A 15,157-nucleotide genomic window follows, 5' to 3' on the forward strand; every position below is an offset into this window, starting at 1 on the left:
CCAGAATGTTCCTAATTGAATATCTATTTATATCCCCAAGAGTGCACTGCAGGACTCACTTACAGATACCAGCACTCATCCAGAGCTGCTGCACTCCCTGGAAATCCTGGACAGAAGCAGGGTAGCTGTGTGTATATGTACACACCCACTGCTGATTCCTGTGTGGTGTCATTCCACTGAAATGCCAAAAGTCTAGCTGTTTGGATTCTATATTGCTGGAGGTATGGGAAGGGGATTGTGGATTTAGGCTGACATCACTTCTCTATTTATGTCCACAGGGAATGCATGCACATGTGTCTGGACCTTCCTAAACATTTCTGCAAATACATTTATAAATCAATGTCATTTCAGCCAGCCAGCCAGGACAATCAATATTCACTCTCACTCAGTATCCTGGACAGCATTGATCCCCCTTGTACCTGCACAATGGAGACTAAAAGCTGAGCATGTGTGGCAGCTGCTAGGAACTGTCTTTCAAGCTGTGTGCTTTAGGGATGCACATGTGCAGTTGCACTGATCTGAAGGATTAAGGGGTAACTTGGTGAATATAGCTGTAGTGTGTATATATATATATATATATATATATATATATAGTATACCTTCCTCCTAGACAGTGAGAATGGACGAGACAGCAGGCTGTAACCTACTGTCACATCTGTTACCTGGTATTGTTCTTCCAGACCAGCAGCATTAGTGAGAAGGTGCAGGGTGAAGAAGAGCAGATGGAGAAACCTGTCAGGTAATTTTTTTCAACATGGGAATTGTAGCTGCTGTGGGAGGACCCACCAGCAAAATCAGACCTGCTTCTGGAGGTGAGGGCCTGCCTGTACTGGTGACCTCAGCACTAAGCAGGAAGAAGAAAATCAGATTTTTGGTACTGGTGTGTTTGACACTTAATTACTGGTCACATCATAGAAAGGACATGATTAATAGAAAAAAAAATCGATATACTTATTAAAAATCATTCAGTGCTTTTTACAGTGAACCTGCTTTTACTGCTGCTTAGGGGACTTTACAGTCTTAAAGCTAGGGAAATTGAATTTCTCTGGAGCTAGGTATGAAGTACTGAGTATCAACATTTTATGTGCTTATGCTCTCCTTGGGAACTTTATCCACAGTTTTTCCGTTCAGTTGTAGATAGCTTCTGAAACTGTAAGCTATGAGCTCACTGACAAAGACTGGGTTGAGTTTCCTGGTGTGTGTGGTGCAGCAAGGAATAGGGGCAACCAGAGTGGTTTCTCTAGCCTCCAGCAGCAGTGTGAAGCCTTATGGAAAGGGGAAGGAAGAGCTTTTCAGGGACAGTACTGAAAGCACAGCCTCCCAGCATCCCTCTTTTTGGCTCTCAGGGTTGCTCCTGAACAGACTTTCCTGCTGCCAGACCAAACCAATACAATCAGTAAATAATGCCAGTCTGACTGTTTGAGGAGCAACCTGAGCAGGGCTATAAGGTGTCACCAGAGCCCGTATGGGGTGCCAAATGAGCTGAGCATGATCAAATGATCTTTGCATGCCAGGAATGGGGCTTGGAGGCTGGGATGAAGGGACAGTCTCCCCAGCACACCTACTTTGCACACCAATTACCTTTAGGGGTTTTTGTACCAGTGATTTGCAGGAAATCTCATAAGAGCACTGTGGATTTTTCCCCAGCTCAAGCGGCTGAGCCTTGTGGGGATTCTTGATCCAGCACCCCCAGAGAGGGAACTGCTCTGCAGCCTGAGACCACTCTTCAGTAAGAAACAGAGGGGACCTCTCTGGCCTAATCAAGCCCCACTATGTGCCGTGGGGCTGGAAGCCCTGGAGCTGGTTGCTCAGTCCCTAAGCTCAAGCAGCCACTGCAGGCTGGGCTGGGGGTGAGAGGGAGCAATGTCTGGGCATAAGGTGTGGACCCAAATGACTCCAAGGGATAAGCAGCCAGATGGACACTTTCATCATCTGAATCAGTGGTGATGACCCTCTTTTCAACTGGTCTGTGTCTTTCTGAGCCCAGGTGACCTTGGAGCCCAAACAAAATGTCTCTGCCAAGGCAGCCCACAAATGATCTTCATATTTTGTGTATAGGTATTTTTCTATCCTTTGAAGCTTCTGCCTGACAGGATCACTTGCTGCCCTGTTCTGCTTAGATTAGAAGAGACAGCTGGCAACTGTTCCCTGCTGGCTTTCTTACTGCCCCTCGTGCTCTTATTGAGCTCCCTCAAGCCACCCCCTCTCCTCTTCAAACAGAAGAGCCCTCCTGGATTTATTGGTTTCTGGGTTAGAGGCCTTTCAGTACCTTTGATTATCCTCACTGATGATGCACTGGTGCATCAGGAGCATCTTCACATCTTTTCCAATTCTGCTGTAGCTTTCTGGATGTGGGGAGAAGCACAGAGTTTCCAGCTTTAGAAACATCTGCCCCTAAAATCAATGTGTCTGTTCACTGCAGTATTACTGGAGCCTGTTGGCCATGTACAGAGCAGAAAGCAGGATACATCCAGGAGGGGCAGACAGATATTCAATCCCATTAAATCCCAATAAATAAATGATACATTGCCTAGCAGAGCAATCTGGGCTATCAGATGTCCTTTCATTATGAGGGAGTGTAAAGCCTTCTCTCAGGCAGGGAGGAGGGCTCCCTGCAAGCTGCACTAACATGGCCTGGGAGGTATCTCCAGCTGCTGTGTGTCACTTTGCTGGGCTCTGATGGGAAACTTCACCTCTCCCTTCCTATACCTCCATAATTTCTTCAGATCAGTTACATTTTTTTTCAGGACATTGATGAAATATTGTGTCACAAATCAGCGTATTTGCTTTCTTTTCAGGAAAACATCCATTATGCCATCACTTTTCCTCAACATATACTATATGGACTGTGCAGAGAAGAAAAACCATCCTCTTCTTTATAGTGGGATAAACTGAGAAGCACAATCCATGACAAAAGAGGAAGCAAACTGACTTTTTACTAGTTATTTCTTTTCTGGAAGTGCTTGGTTGTAAGATCTCAGCAATTGATTCTTGTAGGGATCAGTGCCAGGGTTGCCTTCTGAATTCTGTCTATTAAAGTTGTTCACAGAAGATCAAAACTGATTTTGCAGATAAAAGACAAGTAAGCTGGACTGTTCCAGGACACCCAGCTGTTTGTGAATTGATTGGAAGGACAGGAAGTTCATCTACGTGCAGATTTGATGCTGTCTGTGAATGTCCATCTGGGTTTTTGAAGCTAACACTCCTCAGACAAGCTGCTCCATGGTGAGCAGAGTCAGCAGTGGCTGTTTCCCATGTTTCTCTCCCTGTTAAACATCTCTGGTGCTTCCCAGTGTGATTGACCTCTCCTTGAAACCCTTCTGCAGTGAATGCTTTTACTCCCTCTCCCTTTATTGTCCAGTTTCTTTTTCCCCAGATATGTTATCCTTGAGACTGCCAACTCTCTGCAAAGTCTGATTACGTTTGGTCACTGGGTTCAAGTGCTCTTACAGGGAGTTGATAGGCAGCACAACTCCATAGGTTCCAGCTTCAGTAGAACCAAGGATAAAAATCCCCCGGAGAGAACAAAAAGGAGAAAAATAACCTCATTTAAGAAACCTCAATGCATTCATTGGTTAAAATCAGAGCCTTCCCAGGCAACTCCCACTTAAAGGAGTGGAAGAACATCCCTGCCTTGAAGACAGTTATCACATGAGGCTAGACCTTTAGATGTTGAATTAACAGATATGTTATCTGAATACCAGCTAATAGCCTGCAAAAGCAAAGGGTCTAACAATTATTCATAACATAGAAACCTACAAAAACATGACTTTGAGGCCTCTGATGTCAATTTTGGTAACCATATTATTTAGTGGGACCTCAAATTTAAAGGGGACAAATCTCTCCCAGGTTTCAACAGGCAGATCATCTGCATGGAGGAGTTTCATTTATAGCTGCACATGCAAATCCCAGTACTTTATTTACCTCACCTAACCCAAGCCCACCACCCCTGCAATGTGTGGGTGTGCCTGTGTAGAGGCTGGTGTACCACACAGTCCTACCCCTGAGGACTCCTCTCAGGGTCTGTCTCCTCTTAGAATGCATGGGTTTGATTTCTCAGTTCTGTCAATGTGAGTCTGGAACCAGGGTCCAAAAGACCAGAGCATTTCTGCAAGTGAGCTCAGCTTCTCAGTGACTGGCATTCTGGGGGGTAGGTATCTCTGTTTTCACCCAGGAAAAAGGGCAGAAGATCTCAGGTTTCTTCTGATACAGGATGAAGACTAATTTTTTCCATGCAGCTGATTCTTGCTTTGAGGCCTTGGAGCCTCTTTCCTTCAGTGATGCCCTTTAGAGCATACAATGTATTAAACTAAGGTTTTCTAAAGGAATGAGATATCACCCTAGATAGTCTTAGAGCTTCTAACTGGCAACCTAAGCAAGCCAGCATTATTTATAAATGAAGGCAAAGTAATTGATAGCAGCAATACAGACTTGGTATTCAGTTTCTCTGTCTGAAATTTCTGGCATTGCTGTACTCAGCACTGCAACTCAAAGCTGGCTGCCACAGGGTATTTAGTGATCTAATAAGCAATATTAATTTTATTTTCACTGAGTATTTGCTATCTATTTGTGTAGCATACTGGCAGAACTTAGGGATCTGAGGTATTTTTGATCCTCTGGAGAAGTTTTGCTCCAGTCTTTCTTGCTTGTTTCCCAACTTCCAGACCAGTTTCTTACATGGCAGATGCTTGCCAGTTTTTCCCCTTTCATGAACTGTAATATGAATAGAGGGATTTATTATCTCTTTCATTTATTCCTTTACTCTGCTCCAAGTGATGGCCTAATGATTTTCCTGGCAAGAAGAGCCGTCTGTCTCCTAGGATTTTAAAAGAGAAAAGTATTTACTTCAATGACGTTGAGGCGATTCCTGTCTGGCTGTGTGGAGGGTTGATGTGAGGGTTTTTAGAAGACAATAACTGCATATATGAAGCCTTTCTTAAGAGTGCATTTCATAACCTGTGGCATGCACTGCTTACACTGTGCCAGAGCCTCTGGACCACAATTCAAAATCATTGCTTCAAATAACATCTGTGGGCTGGCAGCCACCACTACATTTTTGTATTTGCCCTGTTGAGGACAGACAGGGCAATGATTCCCAGTCTGTAGCTCACAGAAACTTTGCTGTTGGGCCTGCTCAGCTGTATGAGGACTGCCACCACATGAAGGTTGTGCTGGTTCAGAAATCTCATCCACTATCACCAGTGCTTGTAGGAACTGCTTCTGCTCTTGGCCAGTGCTGGATTGCAACAAAGTCAGTTTCAGGAAAGAGGTGAGCAGCACTATGATGCGTGGAGCCAAACATCCCCCAAACAGTCTGTTGCACTCAAGGACAATAGGAAATCATTTGGGGTCTGGAGGCAGGTCAGTTGCAATTACAGAGGAGCAATGCAGAAGATGGAAAGCAGATAAGGGAGGAGATGGAGCATGATCACAATCAGTTAATAATCAGATAGAAGGTACAATTAAGAGTGACTGTTCTGTGATGCCAAGTGGAGGAAGGGAGATAATCCAATTCCAGTAGCACTGCCAGAACACCACAACACTCTGCCTTCCCTTTATTTAGACAGCAGGAGGGCACTACCAAATACACATCATCATTATAGAGAGTGCTTATTTCTCTCTCATTCACTGTGCAATTCATTAAAAAGTTATCTTTTACTTGCAAAATCACTGTAAGTTTGGGGTCAATTTATGTCTTGCTGAAAGCACAGTTGCTATTTGAGGAGTTAAAAGAGCAGAGAATTTATTTCCTGTCTCCCACCTGCCTCTTCCTCAATCATTCCTGTAGCACTCTCCTTCCCTGCCAAGGTCTTGTCCTGGCCTCTTGTCCTATATGACACTTGGTCCCTCATGTCTGTGCCTGCCCTCACACATGTACACCCTAAACATCTCAGAGGGTGTTCAGCCACTTGTGTTATGTGCTCTGAGCTGAAGTCTGGGCATCTCCCTTTGGCCAGGGTTCAAAAATTTTTAGTGAAACACCTCCCAGAATGCACTCACAGGCAGCATGACTGCTTCAGCCACATTTCCAGATGAAAAAATCAAAAGTGAAGCCTCTTGAGTGAGCAGCAGCAAGTTAAGATTTTCATGTCCCATTTCCTTTCTTTCCATTTGTGTTTCTCCTTGGGTTTAGGCTTTCTAAAGCAGACTCTGGTCCTTTTAGCCTCGCAAAAGAAATCAGTACCTGTTGGGTGCTGCATGTACAGCAAATAAGCAGCAGACTAATTCTATGTGAATGTATGAATTCTATGTAATTCCATGTGAAAAGAAGTTTCCACAAAGAGCTGTCATATATAAATAAATGAAGGGGTAATATTTAGATTAAAAAGCTGGCATCCTTGCTTGGTAAGGGAAATGCAGGATGTTGTATATGTAGTAGAACATTTTTAATAGAATAAGAAAATTGTGTCTTATACATCAACAAGCAGCTTCTAGATAAAAACTGAAAGTCTAAGTAAGAAGTGAAAAATGTAACAAAATATTCTAGAAAGGAAAATTTTTCATGTTAAATGCTTCATGTTTTTATTTATGTCCACTATAGTTGAGAGGGCAATAAAAAGGAAGACACAGATATCCAAAGCAGAGCTGAACACCCAAATGCATGCACATAAAGGATTTGCTCATAATTAAAACCTCTGAAGGCTGGGTTAGAATAAGCTTTGCTGCCAATAGTCATAATCTTCCAGACTGATGAAGACAGTTTTGTTAAAATGTATGGAAGTCCTCTAGATTTATAAGGATTCTGTAGTAATTAAATGTGTTGAATGTTTATGTTCAGAAAGAACTACATAAATAAATCCAAATGTTTTATATTTTTATTTGACTTTTTCCAAAAGTTGTTTTCAAATTAAATGGTTTTTTTTCCCAGTGAGCTGGAATGGCCTTGTGTTTATCTTAGATAACAAATACATACATGATACAAGTGAGGAATCTGATACACACATAAAATTTAAACTCTACTTCAAACCACAGTAAACTGGATGTTTCCCCATGAGCTTAAGATCCTTCAAATTCTGCCCAAATTTAATTCAGATCTCTGACCGAGAGGCAGTCCAGGGGCTTTTGTGCAGAGCGTATGGAGTTAGATCTTCCCCCACAGCATTTCAAATGTTGAGCACACCAAAGAGGGACCATGTAGAGTGGTTTATACCCCCCAATGTAGTTTCATTTCCAATCCTTAAGCTGATTCTCCTCACCCTAAAAGACTTTGGCATTTCATACTGAGTACTCAAGACCAACTTAAAATGGCCAAAGGAATAGAAGGAATTTCTCTTTGCGGGCTGGATTTTGCAGTCACCATTTCAGATGTATCACAGAGACATCTCACACTGGAAGGGACCCATAAAGACCACCAACTGCAGTTCCCTGCGCCTTGCAGGACTACCTAAAACCAACCCATATGACCAAGAACAGACACTGCTTGACCTTTGGCAGGCTTGCTGCTCTAACTACTGGGGACCCTGTTCCAGGGCCTGACCACCCTTGTGGAGGGATAGAATGTAAGAGAATAGTGCAGAAGGTAATCTCACACCTGAGGAATTGCAGCTGTACCAATCACCAAAGATTAGGAACAGGCCTGCCCTTAATAGGCCACAGCTGTGTCCAATAAGAAGAAGAGTGCTACAAAAGAGTGAGTTAGCTGGGTGATAAGAAGAGATGTAGTTTGTTGGCTGTGCTGTGAGGCGGTGCCCGTGAGAAATCACTGTGAAGATATGGGACCTTTGCAGTAAGATGATAATGCACCCTCTCAATGAAGAAACTTTTCCTAATCTGAACTTCCCTGACAGCTTCATTCCATTTCCTTGTGTCCTATAGCTGAGCAGCAGAAAGAGGAGATCAGCACCTCCTCCTCTGCTGATCCCTTGAGGAAGTTTTGGACTGTGCCAAGGTCACTCCTCAGCCTTGTCTTCTCCCAGCTGACCAAACCAAGTGACCTCAGCCACTCCTCTGAGTCTGGCACTCAAGGCCTTTCACCACTCCTGGTCACCCTCCTCTGGACGTGCTCTAATATTTCTCCTCTCTTGTACTACAAATGAATGGAAATGGGGCTGGGTTTATGCCCTTAGATGCTTGTGCCAGAGACATGTTCTGAAGGCATCCAGGAGAAAGAAGCTCTTGTATTTCTGTATCTCACCACAGCCAAGGGTTACTGAGGGCCTGAATCAATCTGTGCCTGCTGTTGATGGTGAGTACAAACCATTGTCCTGTTACTCTCAGATATCTGCTCGTAAGAAGCTAAGTATAAGATTTGAGGAAATAATTGCCTGTAGCTTGCAGAGAAGTTTTCCCATGTACTGATATTAAATAACTTTCAAATTAATACCACAGTTTATGAGTGACTTCTGTTGGTGTTCCAGCTTAGATGTGTCTGAATGTATTCAGGAGACCTGTGTTCAGTCTGAACCCTGAACACCATCAATACCTCCCCTGTTTTGTTCTGACCTGTGTGAAGTTCTGGTTTCCAAAGCTTTAGGCTTACCTCATTTCATTTTGCTAATCTGAAGTGTGCCAAATTCTGACATCATGTATAAAAGCTCTAGTATAGAGAGAGGACCAGAATTAAAATCTTGAGTTACCCTTAGTGTACTGTCAGAATAGAGAGCCCTTGGAACATGGAGTGTGCATGCCATCACACTTAGCAGGAATTTGGATGCAAAGGAAATGAAATATAAAGGCAGACTTGGTTTAGGACATAAGTGCTCTTGAGTCACTAAAGAGTAGCATTGGAAATGTGCATCTTCAATCTATGATCAGGAAGCCGTCCTGGGACAAGAGTCAAGTGAATCAGTAAACTTGGTTGTTACTAAAGGAGTTGTGCTGAGAGAGGGATGCCTTTTACTTGAAAGCACCTAAATCTAAATTTGACAGTGAAATGAGGACTCTTTTTAGAGTTTTATGAAAGGACAAAGCAGTAAGAACCTGTTGCACTTGAAATAAGCTGGAATATATAGACAGCTGTGATCACATCTAATTTGGACCCTTGTGTAAGATTTAAAATGAAGGCCAAACACAGCATGTTTGAAATCTGGCTATTCAAATGCAGAAAACAGCTATTTTAAACTAGGTTTAGTCCCCTTTCTATCTTCTGCAGCACAAGAGATGCAGAGAACCACAAAGGTGCACTCTTACCCAAAATCAGGGCTCTTTTTTTGGTAAAGATTGAGGCAATTCTGTTGAACTCAATGATCTTAGTGGTCTTTTCCAACCTAAATGATTCTGTGATTCTAATTCAAGTTCCAGTTTCAAGATCAGCTGGGCTGTTTTTATTAACTGCTCAATGTGTATCTTCTGTTACATGTTTGTAACTTCTGTGTGGGTGGGGTTTTGGTTTGTGCAGGTGCTCAAGAAATGTCTTTTCTCTGAAAAAACATGCAGATTGGTAGGCAAAGAATAGCATATGGAGTATGTCCAATTGTTATTTGAGTTTGTCTTCAAATTTTTATTTTCCTGGGCAAGGTGCAGAGGCACAGGGGCAGGAGCAGGTATGTTTGTGCAATGCAGCCTGAAACCTTGGATTTGGGAGCCATTAGGCTATTTCTAATATTAAATTTTATCCTTGGGATTAATTATGGTACCAAATATATGTGTATAACTTAGGATCACTTAATGAAGAAAAAGTCAAAGTAAATTCAAAATTTTATAGTTAAAAGAAATTGTATTTGCTGCGAGGCCAGCTAAGGACTTATGGTATGGCTCATGCTTTTATGAATCCAACAGCACATTTTAATGGGACATGTGAGCATGCCTGTACACATATTTAAATAGAAATAGATATATAAGGGATTTATGGTAGTGTGACAGTTCTAGCTGTGTGAAATTACATTTCATCACTAGGCGTTTTTGAAGCCTCATCTGAACCCTGTCCCACTTATCAGTGTCCGCATGGTCAAGTGTGGACACTGTCAACTCCTGACACTTCCAAACTGCTGCTGCCATAGGGGCTGGACAAGCCAAGCTCTCACATTATCATGAGCTCTCAGCAAATGTTCCTTCTCCGAAGACAGATTTTTCACTGACTCCATCTCCAGAATGCTTTTCTGCCTGTCCTCACAGCCTTCCCCATCCCTGTGGGTGACTCAGGCAGCAGGGCAATACAGTGTCCTTTCCTTGGAGTCACAACATGCTACAAAGCCAGGACTGAAGTCTCTGTGCAAATGGAAATGGAGATTCCCACCTTTATAGGTGATCTTCTGACAGATGGCACAGCTCCTAACACCAAGATACTACTGCTCATGGAGCAGCAGTTACAAATAATTGTCTGGGAAGTCAGAAACCTACTGGTTAGCTTCCAGACTCTTTTGTGCTCTGGTACCTTGGTAGCAAGGCAGTGAAAGCTGCCCTTAGCATAATTTAAGTATCTTTGCAAAGAGCTGCCTTTTCCTACCACCATCTGCTATATATACCATACCCTTTAGATTCTGCTGGGAGATGGTTCATGTTCTGGGTGACCTGCCTGGATGCCTCCAGGCCTTTGCCACGGACCAGTAGCTCAGACATTTGCTCAGTCACGCTAATAAAACTTCATTACTTTTCTTTAGACAGTCCTTTCTGTATAGATTGTGAAAATAAAAAAAAGCTTTTAAGATTAGAGGACCCAATTCTGCACTGAGCTGTGTTCAAGGGGCATTTATATACTTTACACAGCCTCTGAACCCCACTGGCCACTTGAAGTCAGAAGAATTTGCCACTAGGTTTGAGGGATCTGCTTTTCTCACAGTACAGTAGAGTTGGTGGGGAGGTGTCTATGGAAGTCAAAGGGATGAATTGTAGGGCAGGACATTAAGTAGATATCTACTAGGTTGCTGTATCAAGAGTTTTCAGTATCTGTTTCAATGGCTTCATTGACAACAAAAATAACTTTAAAAATAACACTTTCAAATGTGACCTGAAAAATATATATAGGAAATCAAGACGTTACAGAGCTGAGTGATAGGAGATCTTCTCTGTTTTATAAACTCAGAGTTTCACAGAATATGGGAAGATACAGCAAAACATAATAATAAAGACATGACATAAGTTATTTATGGACACTGGATAATATCCATGTTGTTTTTGGAAAGGAAAAGATAGGTGAATGTTAGCATAAAAAAATATACAGTGTTGTATTCTTCTGGAAGTGGCCAGCATCTTTTTCTAAAAGGTCCTTGCATTATTTGCACAACAAATCCACTGGGAAAAAAAGAAAATATGTTTGAAGATGACTTACAAAAACAATTTAAAATAGGTTTATTGCAGCTTTATTTTCCTTATCAACATACAGAAAATCTCAATTCACAGATAAACAATCATGGTCTTGTAGATCCTCAGGAAAAAGGGCCGGAATCTGTGAATCATCTGTTGCTGTTGCATTTATGCTGGAATCAAGCAGATGCAGTGTCTAAGGGAATCAGCCTGGAAATTGTGTCTTGATGAAAATCTGGGAAGGACCTGTAAGGAACCCTGGAGACAAACCTAAAGGTGGCTATTTACCACCTTAAGTCCCCACTCATTTGAAGGAACTGTTATGTGACTGGACAAAGTTAATGGAATATCGGATATAAACCACCACTCACGATCTGTGAGGCAAAAGGAATGTCCCATTTATTGTGGAATCTGCTTACTACCAACCGTCACCTCACCTCCAAATACAATTTATTTTTTTCTTTAAAAGTCTGTGAAATCAAGCATGAACCTGGGCTCCATTTGCACGTTTATGTTCACAGGTGTTTCAGTGTATCCAGCCCACACAGCTTCAACTCTCACTCTACTTTTCTCCCACCTGTATTTCAGTGACTTTTTTTTCATTGACACTGAAAAAACATGATCTCCTCCTCTCATTCTATTCCTCTTATGTATCTGCTTTCATACATCCAGAGACAAAGAATATCTCTTGTTTTGCTACCCAGAGCTGTAGTTTGTCTGCTGAGGAGGAACAGCACAGCCAACTAACACAGGGCTCTCCTCAGTGGCAGCACTGAGAGTTGTCCCCAACTCCTCCTATACCATGGCATTTTGTCACATTTTGAGCTGACCCTCCTACTTCCCTGTGCAGAGCTTTATTCCAGGGCAGCAGAATGTTCTCCATGGAGGCCAAGCAAGACTGAAGAGCTTTGATTTTGTCCTGCTCCTTCAGGAGCACCCTCTTCACCTCTGTGCAAGATGCATCTGGTGACTTGAGGGCTCCATCTCTGGGGGTGCACAGACAGGAAAGGGGTCTTATTACTGAGAATGCAAGCCTTGCAAACAGCAGTCGAACTCCTGGTCATTTTAATCCCGTCTCAGCATCTATTGATGGCTTAGATCTTCTCAGCTTAGAGAGGTTTCTCTTGGTTTCTTGTGTGTGCTGTCCTGTTGAAAATACTGTTTTTGTGGTCTAATCGCACAAGGCACAGGGACTCTGCTGCTTAAATGACAGCTCTGTGGTCAGGGGATGTTTCTATGACTGACACTCAAAGGAAACAAAAAAATTAGGGGCAGAAGAAACATAGAACTGATAAGTGCTTCCCAGACTATTTATTTCTATTATTAGCATCAAAATGTGATAATTTCACAGAGTACTTTGGACAATGAGAGCAAAAGGCAATAGAGGAAGACATGTTACATATTCCACTTAACCATTCTTAAAATGAGGGCCTCCCAGCTGTAAAAAAAAACCAAAACAAAACAAAAAAACTATAGGGAAGGGCCAGAGAAGAACACTATTAAAAATCTCCAAATAAAGTTTTCTGCTATGCTTTTCTCCTTTGTGAAACACTTTGGGCTGCAGTGGCTCTACACCTTTCATCATCTTCTTGTATGTCTAAACATCCATGGCAGCAAGCCATAGTCGATCTCCTGGCCAGTTAAATCTCCTTGGCAGCAACTTTCCACCAGCGACTTTTAACTCTTTTTCCTTTATTGTCAACAGAACATTTTACAAAACAAAGTACATGTAAAACTCTGAACTGCTGCTGAAAGTGTCTTAGCCCTGATGGTAGAGAACGCATTTTAAAACCTGTCACCTTTTTAAATTTCAACCCTACATCTCCTCTGTATCTCCACAAGGAGCCCATGTCACCACATGCACCATTAATTCTAGTACTTTCAAATCAAGCAGAAGAAATAAACTGGGCTGTAGCCCTTCCTTTGTGCTGCCATAATGAACCAAGCTAGGCATTGGGAAGACAGAGTGCTGACATTTTAACTTTTAATGGAAGAATTTCTTTCCCACAGAACTATCAACAGGGAACAGAGGATATTCTCCCTTTAAAATGTAAAGGCCAAGTTCCTCAGGTGGTTTTGAGCCAGCATGGGTACAGTCAAGTGGGATGGTGTAGAGGTGACTCTTACAGGACTGAAGGTGCAGCTGAGCTAAATCAGTGGCCACTATAAGTCACTGCTCTAGCTGAACAGCCTTGGATCTGACACTCAGAACCCACCTGCTGCTTGCATGTCCTGTACTGTCTCCTGCTAAATTCCAGTGATTCATCTCATTCACTGCCTTATTCTGTCAAATGACCAGGAATCCTCATCTCCCCAGCATCACACAATGTCCTTCAGGAGGACCCAGCCTCCAAGTCAGGTTTTATGGTCTCTCTTCTGTTACACCTTCACATCTTTATTAATTCCTAAACTCAAGCACAATTTTAAGAATTGGCAAGCTGCTTCCCTCATACGTGAAAGAAATGCTGCAGTTGTGATCTTTCCAGTGGATGTGAGTGCTGTGAAAATGCTGAAACACTGGACTGCAGAAAATGCCTGCCATCTTTTTCCCCTCTAAATAGGTGGGTGGTTCCTAAGGACTCTCTGAGACGGAGAAAAAGACTCACTCAACCTCACTGGGATACCTCTCCATGGCTGGTAGATCTTCTTCTAGAACAAGCTTTCAAGGCTGACCCACATGTCTCTGCTCACCCTCTGCCTCTTTCTTTTTCCCATCTGAGCCACCCTACCACATTCTACAGACTTTACAAGACATTTTTGATTCAAAGGAAGCTGCAGTGCATGTCAGAATATGGCTCTAATCCCATATTTCATTGTCCAGAGTTTATGAAGAGTATGGTGAGTTCCTGAAGTTAAAGGAGTACATCAGTAAAACAATTAGGAGATCAGTTTGACAAATGTTGCAGTACATTACAGCTCTTGAGGGGTTGTCAGTGTGGAACTTGGCTCTTGACTCTCCTCATTTTCCATTAAACTTGTAAAACTGCCTGTCAAGGGAAAGGAGAACTTCGTAAATGAGACTTAAAACTCAACCAAGCAGAGCTGCTCAGAATATATGGTGGAAACAACCTTGCCTGGATGGGACAAGTGAGGCATGAGGAGCTCTTTTCCCTCACTGAGACTGTGCTGAACATTGTCCTTGACTTGGTGTCACTACAGCAGACAGGGATGGAGGCCACCTGACTAAATAAGGCACCAGCTGACATGAGAAAATGTACTGGGTGTGTCACTTACTTCTGGGCTTCAAAAAACTTAATTTGAAGGATAGTATAATTCACTGTGCTATCAAAGGAATTTTTTAAGAGCTAGGAAAAATAATTAATCAAACTTTATGTTAACTACTTAGAAGTGTAATCAGAATGATACCTGTTATAAAAATTTCATTAGTATATCTGCATTACAGATTGATTTATTCTTTTGGTGATGGCATAGTTTTGAAATTTAAGAGGCATTTTCCAGAGGAGTTTCCTCATGCATTCCACAAAATTGATGATCTGTTCCTGTTTGGACTGGTGTAAATACCTCTATGTAGACATTTCTACATTGGTTTTTTTCTTCAGTCATGCTTCTGATGTGCTATTGTTAGTATCTTTCAAACACACCTTTATTAACCATGTTGCAGAGGTATATATACAGCTTATATAAACTTAGGCTGTATCAGTATGACAATATTTCAAAACACTTCAGGTACTTCAATATTTCAAGTACTTCTCTGAAAACCTTTTCTTTACTTCAATTTTCAGAGATTTGTTGTCTTGATAACGCTATGAGCTACCGCTCAAGAATGATCTTCAGTACATTATCCACACTTTTTATTATCTAGCTTTATTAACAAATAAATTACACAATGTCTTTTGGTATCATGTAGCAATTGTTTGCTTGATGTTTTGTTGGGGTGTTTTGTAAGGGCCATGTACCTGTCCTCAGGAATATTCTCCTATTACTTTAAATATACCTGACATTTAACTTGACTTTT

At 42.0% G+C, this 15,157-nt stretch overlaps 1 long non-coding RNA gene across 1 annotated transcript; it reads left to right on the top strand.

Annotated features, from left to right (window-relative positions):
• The first annotated feature begins 7,611 nt into the window (after window positions 1–7,611).
• LOC135447088 (uncharacterized) lies at window positions 7,612–14,725 on the top strand. Its single transcript, XR_010440004.1, has 3 exons — window positions 7,612–7,726; window positions 7,816–8,185; window positions 11,278–14,725. It is a non-coding gene; the product is annotated as an uncharacterized LOC135447088 (long non-coding RNA).
• Window positions 14,726–15,157: the final 432 nt, after the last annotated feature.

Source organism: Zonotrichia leucophrys, chromosome 1 (assembly GCF_028769735.1).
Source record: "Zonotrichia leucophrys gambelii isolate GWCS_2022_RI chromosome 1, RI_Zleu_2.0, whole genome shotgun sequence".
Taxonomy (NCBI): Eukaryota; Metazoa; Chordata; class Aves; order Passeriformes; family Passerellidae; genus Zonotrichia; species Zonotrichia leucophrys.